This window comes from Fringilla coelebs, assembly GCF_963513975.1.
Source record: "Fringilla coelebs genome assembly, chromosome: 3".
In the NCBI taxonomy this organism is placed as follows: Eukaryota; Metazoa; Chordata; class Aves; order Passeriformes; family Fringillidae; genus Fringilla; species Fringilla coelebs.
Window position 1 is genome coordinate 20,719,642 of NC_140030.1, and position 12,354 is coordinate 20,731,995.

General features: G+C 37.7%; 1 protein-coding gene across 3 annotated transcripts in view; it reads right to left on the bottom strand.

Annotated features, from left to right (window-relative positions):
• The window catches only part of ERICH1 (glutamate rich 1), a 65,972-nt gene that overhangs the window by 23,438 nt on the left and 30,180 nt on the right, over positions 1 to 12,354 (bottom strand). The window lies entirely within an intron of this gene.

Genomic DNA, 12,354 nt, shown 5'->3' on the forward strand with positions numbered 1-12,354 from the left:
CGTGCTGGAGCAGGGTCCTGGCAGGAATCCACACTGGAGCACCCTGTCCTTGAAGGATTGTACCCCATACTAGAGAACTGTTACCCATGAGATAGACTCATATTGGAGAATTTAATGTAGAGCTATCTTCTGTGGGGGGAACCCCATCCTGGAGCAGGGGAAGGACTCCTCTTCCTGAGCAGCAGGAGATACATGTGATGAACTGACCATAACCACATTACCTGTGTCCCTGTTCCCCTCTGGAGAGGAGGTAGAGTTGAGAAGGAAGAAGAGGTGGGGGGAAAGGTGTTTCAAGGTCTGTTTTTACTTCCCATTATCCTGCTCTGATTTTTTAAATAATAAACTCAAATAATATCCTCAGATTTTGAGGATGTTTTGCCTGTGATGTTATTTGATGAGTGATCTCTCCTGGAACCTATCTGAAACCATGAACTCTTTGTTGTATTATCTCTCCCCTGTCCAGGCGCAGAAGGGAGTGAGAGAGAGACTTTGGTGGGTGTCCAGAATCCAGCCGGGGTCAACCCACTACATGGACATAAATGAATGATTTTCATTAGCAAGTGCTACAAAGGTGAAGGATACCCAGAAAGTCTGGCATTTTTTCTCAGGAGGAGAAAAGCTGGAAAAAAAGACAAAATTAAATATATATCCTGAGATGGAAGAACTCTATCACTGGTTTATTACTTAAAGTCTTCCCATTTATCTCAAGGCTGTGTATTTTTATTTCTTAAGAAGCTGTAACAAATTAGTGCTTCTCTCCTCTACACTGTTCATCTATATACCACATAAAGTACTGAACAAAGAATCAATCACTTTTCTCTGGCAGATGAACAAGAAGGATAGACATTATGTTCTTTTCAGTAAAAATGCCACAGTTCAGCTAAGGTATTTAACTGCTGTGTAAAAACTACCATAATATTCCCTCCCCTTTCTGGGTTCACATAAAAAGAGACAGGCTCTCCAAACACAAAGTTTGATCCTAGACAGACTTTATTATCACCACTTACTGTAATATCACTAGCTGCCTTGCTCTTCTAATTATTCAAGCAGCCTAGAAGAGTATTCTCTTAGGCTTCAGAGGTAGGAAAAAAAAAAAATCAGATCCATGCACAAATGTGCAGTACTGCAGCAGTTCAGGGTATGAAGCGTTACAGACTTGCAGAGAAGCCCTGGAGCCTGCAGCAGTTGCTGCCTCTCTGTGCTGATCTATTAGCACTGGCTCAATATCAACTACATTACTATACACAGCTTTTTGTTCATGTCTTTATGTGCTTGGGCTTCCACAGCAGAATCTTTACTATTTTATATACCTTGTGATATGACAAGTGCCTAGATCTGAGCATTCAATAAAGTTGAATTCTCTGAGGAATGACTCTTAATAAAGGTGCACATTTAATTCTGCTACCTTGTCTAAATGGACAACTGATCTAAATTTGTCAGTTACAAACTAAGGTTTTTAGTATACTGAATGAAGGCTGGAAAAGAGTATGTGCCATACTTGAACACTGAGTACTCTAAGATGTCTTCACTGTATTTGCTGCTTTCTCTGGAAAGTTAGCTGAGTAACTAGATATACAGTTCCTCTATTGATTAATAGCCACTTTCCATAAAGTTTTACAGCAAATTGTATTTTTTATCAATTGCATGCCTTTGTAATTTTTGGAAATTTATCTTACATGCTGTTTCATAATGGGAATAACAAAGCATTCTGTATGTGAGAAAACATGCAGTAGACAGTATTAGCTTTAACTTCTCATCTTCAGACAGACAAACAGTAACCAAAAAACAGAACAGAGCTCTTTATTTGTCCAGACTGACAAAAGATGTGTCCATTTCTATGTACTCAAGCAATGCTGATATACTACTCAAATAGAGTGCACACCTAAATGTAAAAAGATTGGAATGGTTTGTGAACAGACTGCAAACTTAAGCCATCCAGATAAGTACTTAAGTTGAATTCAAGGCAGAAGCATGAAAGAAATTAAGCTCGTTGTGCATTAAAGATGCATCTTTTTTATTAAATGTATGTTAGGCTCTCCTTAAGGTGTGGCAACAGGTCCATTATATTTCAAATTTTTGCATCTAGCTAACCTACTATTCAAGCTACAAAAACAAATGTTTTATCTAATATTATATCTGGCATCGTGATAGTGCAATGGCAATTTGCTGGTGAAAGAAAATTAACAAAATAAATTCAATTTTCTGTGCAAGGATGCTGATATCCAGTTCAGTGTTACACTCACATGGTGGACCTGTTCCAAAACCACCACCAACATCCTCTAAGAGTAATGTACTAAAAAAGATTTGAATGGCAGAATTCCTTTCCAGCAGTCAGAACTTTAGGTCATGTGGCATTTTTCATCCTGTTCTACACACCTTAAAGTTGGACTTATCAGAAAATTAGCTTATGTTGCATTTTCTCAGAGTTCCTAACATTATGAATTCAGCTTTTAAATATTCTTTTTTAAAAAAAGCAACTTAAGAAACCTTTTATTTGTGTTCATTTAATTAGATTGGTAAAAAACTGGCATCATCATCCCAACAAAGCAAAAACAGTTGCATAAAACTGCTTCTGCATTCTCTCCTACTCTCACCACAGCAAGATGTGGAGAGAGTTAGTCGGGTGAGATATAAGTAAGTCCTTTCCAAGTATCATCCATGCACCCAGAAACAAAGAGCTTTGAGAAAGAAAGATCACCCATAAGTTCCTATGGAATAGTACAGAAGCAGGCAGAATATAAAACTTCACCTGTCATTAGACCAGCTCTACACAAAGACCAGAGGTTCAAGGCTGTTGTTCAAAGTATCTGCACCAAGAAAAAAGTGTCAGATGCTGGCAGTGTCCCACAGGTCAGTGAAGGCCTGCTCCCCCCTACACCCCTACAGAGCTGAGTGCTCAGCACACTGCAAACCAGCAGATCCAGTCATGTCAGTACAGCTGTGCAGTCCAGAGGATGAGCACATTCAGACTTCAGGAGAGGAGTCTGTGAGATACAGCACCATCAGCTGGATAGAGCCAGAGGTGCAGCTGTTGGAAGGGATTTGCTTTCTGTCGGGAGAGAATGCCTGCTGGCCCTAATGCCTTCTCCACATCTGGCACGGCTGATGCAGCTGGGAAATGGAACTATTGGTACAGAGATGCAGCAGCTTTGTTCAATCATAAGCTGCTCAAAGCAACTGGGGATCCTTGGAATGCACTTCACATTGCCTGCACTGCATTTTGGCTAGATTATGGCAATAGATTTGTGTACACTGGTATTTCTGTCTTTTGCTACAGCAATATCCATTTTCTTCAGCCCTACACAGATGGCAGGAAAGAGGGTGAGCGAGGCTGATGCATGGCATGGGCAACACACAGCCTGTAATACTGAACAATCCTGAGCCTACAGTGAAGGCAGGAGCTTCCTTTCTCTCCAACAATTTACAATACAGAAGCTCTGGTGGAGTTTGCCCTGCTAGTGATTTGAACTCTACTTATGAGCCAATTATTGCTTGCAGGGATAAAATGTAATGAAAATAGAATGAAGCTAACAAAATTATTTAGCAAAGCTACTGTGAATGGGAGATTGATGGAAGATGATTTTCAAAGCTTCCTTGGCACAGGTTACAGTTGTATTGAGAGTTGTTCAGTACTTTCAAACTGCTACGTGTAAACTTTGCAGAGGGCAGTAATCAAAGGCAAAGGATATGAGATCAAGGAATTTCCCCAGTGGAGACTGAATGGAGACAACCTAGTGGAAGCAATATCAATGCGTGGCTGTTATGCCTACAAGCTGCCATAAACTACAACTACTGCTATAAAAAAAGAATAACAATAAAATGAAATCATGAGGTGGGCCTGATTTTGACTTTGAACATGAGACAGCAGCATTTTCTGTATGTCATACAAAATACTTGCAGGAAGCTGTGTAAGAAAAAGAAAAGACACGGTCAATACTACATACTTTTTTTTTTACTGTCTTAATTTTCCTTGTCCACTCAGCCACACTAAGTTCCTCCATGCTAGAAACAAACGTTCTACTCTGTTTTTACAATTTCCAGAGTATTTAAACACCAGGGTAATATGAATGTTCCTATTCTTACAAGAGGCTTTCCTCTTCTCCTGCTCCCTATTTTATTTTCAATTTGAAAACTGAAAATACTGCATTGAAACAAGTCTTGTTAGAAAGAGTAACATGGGTCCTCACAGCAAGAGGATGAGCCAGGGTCACCTTCTCACACATCATAAGAAGTGTGTTGTCAGTCAGTGGATATGTGGCTCTTAACATGAAGAACAGCAATGTTTTGCTGTGGTTCAATACCAGCAGGTTCACAGGCAATAACAGCAATAACAGAGCAGAGCAGTGGAAGTTTGAATTTTTGCACACAATCAACTATACCACTGATAACCAAAATTAAAATATCAAGTGATCAGAAATATCCCAAGATCTACAAACCTAAGATTAAATTTCCTGTTTTAACACATGAGGAACTAAGATTCAGAACTATGAGGCACTTGCAGACAGAGACCCAGCTGTCTTCTGCCTTTCTCCTTCATCTAGCCCCATAATGACTTTATCCTGCTGCTCCATGAAGATTTAACTACAAAAGCTTAGGTCTTGATTATGTTTTAATTATGAAACAAGGAGGTGAAAGTAATCAAGCAGTGTCAGATTTCCAAAGTGTTGGGTGTCTGCTCAAGTGAGGCAGCAATTATAACAGTGTTGGCCTTTTCCTGGGATCTAAAGAGCTTGTTGGTGCTGTTATCTATTTATTTTCCTTGCCCATCAGTTCCTTACTGTCACTATGACAACAGAAGCCTGTAACACAGCTGCAAGGGAGGAGAAAGGGGGAGCATGCTCCAGCTGAAAGGGGTGAAGTGACTCAGCCAGTAGGGAGCAAGAAGGAAAAAATGATGTTCACTAGGGAAAGAAGAGAAAATAAAAAGCCACAGTGCCTCTTCTTTTTCTGAGACTCCTCTATTATAGGACAGCTTGCTCAACAAAAATATCTGTCATCACTGTAATTTGAAATAAAACAAAAAGCAAGAAAACAAAAGTCAGAGATAATGGCCCTAATTCCCTCTCCTCTTACTATGAATACTGTCAGCTGACTTCAGAACCTACTTTAATCAAATTACTTTCAGACTTATGGACATGTAACGAGAAGAGATTCCACTTGAGACACCAATTGTAGCACAAAGGAAGATGAAAATCTGAAGGTCAAACAACTACCACAGAAAGTGAAGGAAATTACCTGAGACAATATGTCTCATTAAACACGCACTCCTTGGTGAGTTCTTACTCTGCTCCAACTCAGCATCCTCTTTACTTTGTTAAAATGGAAAGGTATAAACTAGGTGTTTTGGGTCTGCATGGCCACGATTTTGGTGGTGGGAGTGGGCTACAGGGGTGGCTTCCATGAGAAGCTCCCGAAGCTTCCTCAGTGTCCAGCAGAGCGAATACCTGGTGACTCAAAGATGGATGTGGAGCCATCCAGATGGTCAATCAGAAATAGTGGTAATGCCTCTGTGATAATATAGTTAAGAAGAAATCAAAACAAAAAAGTTGTTGCACAGGTGTAATTGGGGCCAGAGAAGAGCGGGATAAGAACATGTGAGAAGAACAGCCCTGCAGACACCAAGCAGGGTCAGTGCAGAGGGAGGGGCAGGAGGTGCTCCAGGCACCAGGGCTGAGATTCCCCTGCAGCCCGTGGGGCAGCCCATGGTGAGGCAGCTGTGCCCCTGCAGCCCATGGAGAACCACCTGCAGTCTGTGGAGGAGCACACACCAGAGCAGCTGGATGCCTGAGAGGAGGCTGTGAGCTTGTGGGAGGCCTGTGGAGAGAGGGGCCCTGCTCCCAGGCTGGAGCAGCCTGTACTTGGAGGACTAAACTCTGTGGAAGAGTGACCCATGCCACAGCAGACTGAAGGAAACAGTTGCCCATGGCACAGATTCACTTTGCAGCAGGTTCAGAGAACTGTTGCTCGTGAGATGGACTCACATTGGAGAAGTTTGTGAAGTTTGTATCTCTAATGCAAGCCTTTTTTGCCTGTGACAGTATTTGATGAGTGATCTTTCCTGGTCCTTATCTCAACCTATGAATCCTTTGTTATAAATTTTCTCTCCTGTGTCCAGTTGCAGAGGGGAGTGAGTGAGTAGCTTTGGTGGATTTCTGGCATCCAGCCAGCATCAACCCTCTACATTAGGATTAGGGGTACATTATTTTCTGTACTACAGCAACATATAGTAATGAAAGCTTATTTCAGAGGTAAATTTTTGTTATTTAAATACTTGAGGCTTTTTTAGAAGCATGCAGAAACTAATAGAGGATCTAAATATCTAAATATGTACTTTATTTACAGTTACAAAAATATAAATCAGGCATTTTTAATAAACCATTAACATGCAGCCATGACAAAAGTAAAGCATTACCAGTGAATCACGTTGCCATGCATTCTTTTTTTCCTTAATACATTTTCAGCATTTACACTCATTCCTAGCACCACACACAAATTTGAGCTAAATATCTGGGGCAGAATTCTTTGCCATCTAGCTTTCAAAGCAATCTTCCAGAGGGTTTTTTGGAAGTTTGGGGTAGGGTAGGGTGTGTGTTTATTTTGTTGCATTGTTTGTTTGTTTTGATGAGGTCTGCCAACATGTAAATGTCAGAAATTATCACAAGAAATACTGAAGACTTCAGTGACATTAAAAACTCATGATTTGTACCATGCCTTCTGCAATAGTCCCATATGCTTGTGAATACACTGGCATTTGGAAGATGTAAATAGTTACAGATAGTGTTAGTTAGAAATGACTGGTTTTTACATTGTATATAAACCTCAATTAGTGAGTCATCCTTACAACTTCAACTGACAGCCCAGTCCTGTGTTTAAAACCCTCAGTGGACAGCAGTGAATTTCTTGGTAAATTCTACACTCACTTTCAGGAGGTTCAGACTTGTTTGCTATGAAATCAAGAGAAGCGATTACTCCATTCTAGCTGGCTGCTTGACAGAGCACAGAATTTGCCTGTAACACTGCTCCAGGACACTGGTAGTCTGGAGATGTTTTCCTAAGTGCCTGACCAAGTTACACCCTAAATGTTTATAATTTGTATCACATTCAGTACACTAGAAATATTTCCAAGAATACAGCATCACACTAGTCAGCTTTTGCAATGCAAGTAGATCAGCAAGCACCTTCTTTCAAGCATACACTTAATTCCTTAAAATTAAGTATGATAAAAGTTAAACTCATAACTAGAATTCTTGACAACTCTTTAATCAGGTGTCACTTTAAAAAGGAAATCTTCTCCTGTTCAGATAGAAAAGGAATCAAAAATTTTCCAAAGCAATATTAGAGAATTTGATTTAGGTCTTTCTTAACTTTTAATATAATTCCAGCGATGCAGTCAACCCACAACAATGTCAGTCTACATATGAACATTACTGGATCAAGATTTTTGTTTTTTCTAAAAAATTAAACCAGATTTAACAAATTATTAAATACTTTATCTGAACTCTGGAAATAAAAATGGATATTTAATCTTATTCAATTTCATAATGAAAACTGTGGTGATTTTATTTATTAAGGAATGTCATTGCATCTATCAACAAATACAAGGTCTGCCAAGAGGATATTGAAGGAAAAAACATCTAAGTACAGAATTCTTCAGCTATAGCTGTCCTACATCTCTACTTGTTTGTAGCATCTTTCACTGTAAGTGATTCCAAAATGTCAAGTGTACTTAAGCTGAAGAAGAAACAGGCTGTAGAGGAGAAAGTTTCTTAACCTCACAGACATTTCTCCTTCCAAACTATTGATTAATCTCTAAACACCACAACATTTTGAAAAAGCTCATAGTAACAACCTCAACAGAGATGTTATTGTTACTACAGTTTGCTTTCTGATGATGACGTCCACATGAGAATATCTGAAATGGTTGATGGCTCAGGAAAATCTGCCATTCACAAACTGGGAGCAATACACTGATTTCTGCAAGGACAAAGCTAAACTACAGAATGCTATCACATATAATTTTATCATGTAAAGATATATTGTTTTAATACTAAACAGTGGCATTCAATCTGGCAAAGAATTAAAACCAGAACACCCAAAATTAACTAGGGGGAGTCATCAATAAAAATTAAAAAGACTTAGCCTAACTATTAGAAATACAAAAGAGCCCAAACTATAATATAATCCTTCCTTGCTGAATTTTTGAAACAAACTTTTTAAAGTAATAAGTCTTTCACAGTATGTTTTCAACCTGCAAGTCCATGCCTCCCTTACTAGAAAAGGAAAGACCCAGGCTAACAAATCTAACAAGAGAAGAAGTGAATGTCAGAGTTATAAAAGTAGCTGAAAACAAAACAGTAAAACTTTTTTTTAGCAAATTTTAAAAAACAAGCTACACACCTGTATATCAATCCCATTCATTTATTTATGCTATCATTTGAAATATGATTTGGTTCACCTGTGTAGCAAAACACTGGCTATTATACTAAGAGCTGTACTGCAGCATCTTTCATTATTCAGGAATACTTAATGAAGTAATGAATTAGATAGGATTTTTGTTCATAAGAATCCTTTAGGAGGCTTGTGATTCTATTAAAAAAAGAACAAACCCGGAAAGAATTTTATTATTTTTACTTTGCAAATGTAGAATCCTTACTCTGAAACTCCCTCAACTAGTCTTGTTAAAGGCCTTGGATATTCTCACAGAAGTTGCCACAAGACCCTGGACAGACAAAGCAGGAGCAGCTGACAGAAGGCACTATAAGACAACCTGATTTGCAGGAGGTTTTTTCATAGCTTTTTCTCTCAGATATAAGATTCAGAAAAGCAATTGTAAGTGTTCTTAAACTCCTTTGTTTTCAAGAGAAGTTGAGTTTATTTCATGTTGAATTCTTTCCTGAACTCTTTTATTTGAAATAAGTAACATTGACTACTGTTAAACATTTGGATTTACAGTTAAGGAGCCCTACCCAAACAGTATTTACTGTAGTATCACTGAAATAACTGTATATATGAATGAACTGATTTGGAATTAAAGCAGAAGATGTAATTAACTATTTCTTGCGACTTTTGTCTACCTACACACCCTCTGATTAATTTGAAAACATATCTAAAACATTGATACAGTATTAGTTTCTTCAAGGCTGAAGAAACACAAATACTACATGCAGTAGTGGAGTTTATATTCTTAAAAAGATGCTGTGAAAAGAGTGATACCTAAAAGATCTCCAAATATGACTTGAGGATTGAAGTAAATATCTCAGAGCAATGCACAAGTGAACCTGTTTAATCAAAAAGACTGATGGTGACTTGATTACTGTACTTCTTTGTGGGAAGAAAATACTGGCTAATAGAGGCCCTTCATTTCAATGGACAGAAGATTAAGTTATATGGTCTAATGATTCCTCTGGTTTGAAGGCTACAAAAAGATTCATAATGTTGGAGTTTCACAACTGGCGCTACCTATCAGTGAAAAAAGTTTGCTGCTGACCTTAGCTGCTTTAAACATATTGCTCCCTTGGTGTGCTTCTGTGAAGTATCACATTCCCAACCACTTGCCAAGAATGTAAGTAGTCAACACATGATTCATAACAGCATCTCTTAAAAACAAACATACACTTAAGCACCATTAAGTCTTCCTGAAATGGCTGCCTTTAAGTGAATCAAGATGCCCCAGACACATAAGAGACTACCTGAATTTTTTTTCTCCCCTTTTGTTCAGAAGCTATTCTGGACATCATTAACTTCATCCTGACATCAACCTTAATGGAACTAGGAGTTTAAACAACAATAATAATAGAAAAACCCAAACATATTTTAGAGCTGACAAGAAATTATTTTATAATTTTAATTAACTACAACTTTTAAAACATTTCTCAAAAGCAGCTGATGTTGAAATACATACATTAGCAATTGAATATTTCAGTCTTCCACACAGTAATTTACCACAAAGAAACATCAGCCATGGCACATCCATTCCTCTTGATGATCTTGTTATATTAATTCAGATAGAGTCATATTTGGTTTCCTTAATTTATTGAGAGGACACAGCAAATCACAGTGATGCATAACTGAAAAATTATAATCCTAAAATAGTCATATTATTTTCATGAGACAACAATGAAAATTTGATAAACAATGAAATTAATTTTGGAGTCAGTTTTTTTTTGGTTGAATTTCCACATCATTAATTCCCCTTAGTTCTGGGCTAGAAAAGGATGACACAGGAACCTTTTCTTACCCAGTACATAAACAATATGCTTACATTTTTAGGAAACACAGAGGAAGATTACCTGTTGCCATACAAAATATAGATAGTATCACGATTAAAACAATGCATACACCAAATCTCCACTTCATGGAGCTGGTCCTTTGGGAATACCTGGGACAATTCTAAACATAACAGATTTATTATTTTTATATATATATATATATAAAAATATTCATACATACAGTCATGCCTGCACCCTCTTTTTTCTTTAATGTCAAAGGTTCTCATTAGAGCTTTCCTTTATCCCTTCAGAAAAGATCTAAATTTGGGATATACAACTAAACCTAGGTGAGCAAACTAAGTAATCCATTGTGTGATTGCTTAAGATATTCCTTTAATATTTTATGAGCACTGCCTGAAATCACAGACTTGATATGTCCCCTCACCCTTGCTGCTCTGTGCAAGATTAGCACAGATCTCCAATTGTGCAATCCTTATTTTAGACAAAACAAATAAGGGTCAAAACTGCAGCAAGAAAGATCTGTCATTAAAGGGTTGTGAAACACTAAAGCAAGTAAAAAAGGGAATGTTACAAAAATCTCCCTATAAGATAATTAGGCAAATATCTGCTAAGAATAACATCTACAGTATAACATCAAGCCTACCTTGCAAAAGGAGCCCCAGATTAAAAACCTTCCCTTCAAAATTGTTTTTTCTTGATTCTATGACAAAGTGCAAAGCCAAATAACAAACCAATCCAAAACTAAGTCTTCCACAATTCCAAATCATTTGTTAACTGTTTAAAAAGTGGCTAAAACCCAAAACTTACTCTTCCTGAACAGTGAAACTGGGACCAACTAAATTAATCCAACAGTTAACACTATCACTAAGCAACACCAGAACTCTACTTACTGCTATCATGGTTGAGTACATTGGTTTTGAAATACTACAGGGAAATATTAAATCTAAAAAATGAGCAAACGAAGCCACTGTTCAATACCTTATCCACTGCAAAACCACGCAGGTATTTAAATGACTCTAAAAAGAGACAATATAACTCAATCCTAAATTCTGTTCTGCTTAACTGCTTTGCAATGTATCTAACATCTAATTATGTATAATACTGTATCACTGCAACATCTAATATGCACCACATATAATCTGGTTTATTCGTAGATTTTAAACAGCAGCTGAGTAAATTTGCCACAAAAGTTCCCTGCTAATGCTGTAAGGATATATCTGCAGTGTTCAGTAGGTATGCTAGTGTTTGATTTAAAAGCAAATTAAGTCCCTGCATAAAACTGAATTTACCTACAAAGCATTATGAGACGTCATTTAGTCTTATCAGCAAAACACAGATGAGGAAGAAGCACTCCTCTAATATCTGACAGGAAAGTACATGAAATAATAAACAGAAATTATATGGCATGGAAGGAGAGAAAATATGCTTCAAGATCAGAATAAGCAGCTTCAATCTGACATGCTGGGAAAGAGAAACCAAGTGAACTGTCCAAAGACAGTTCTGCAACTAAACAAAGTTAAGGGAAAGCTTCTGGATTCCAAACATGAATCCTATGTAGCTGAGAAGAGCACAACGTAGAAGCTCTAAATTAGAACATCTTTCCATTCATAATACAAAACCTATCAAGATCTACTCTTATTTTACTCTGATAAAGTTACTTCTTTGTCACTCAAAAATGGTCTTTAAACCACTGCACACCAAGGAAAAACATTCTTGACGTGCCCTTAGTCACCATGTATTTTGCTTCAGTCCCTTGAGCTACTTTGGTAGCTTTACCTGTACTCAGACTCTGACTGGAGCTCAGAACAGACTGTAGACCAAATTTCCAAGCTCAAAATTCAACCCTGTGGGTATTGTTTGCAAAGACAAGCAGAATTCACCTTTTCATATCTGCAAGTTATATCTCAGGTTTCCCTTGCATCTAAGGCAATCACCAGGCTGAAATTGATACTGTAGTTTAATAACTGCTCCTTATCAGGTGTTTTACTTTAGCTGCCTTACCTGGTTATCTTCTTTGCTATAGAATGTCCGTAGCAACCAACGACAGTGATACACAATTCTGGACAAACATATATCCAGAGGAACACAGCAATTGAAAAAATTAAATTCATTTGTCTCGTCTAAG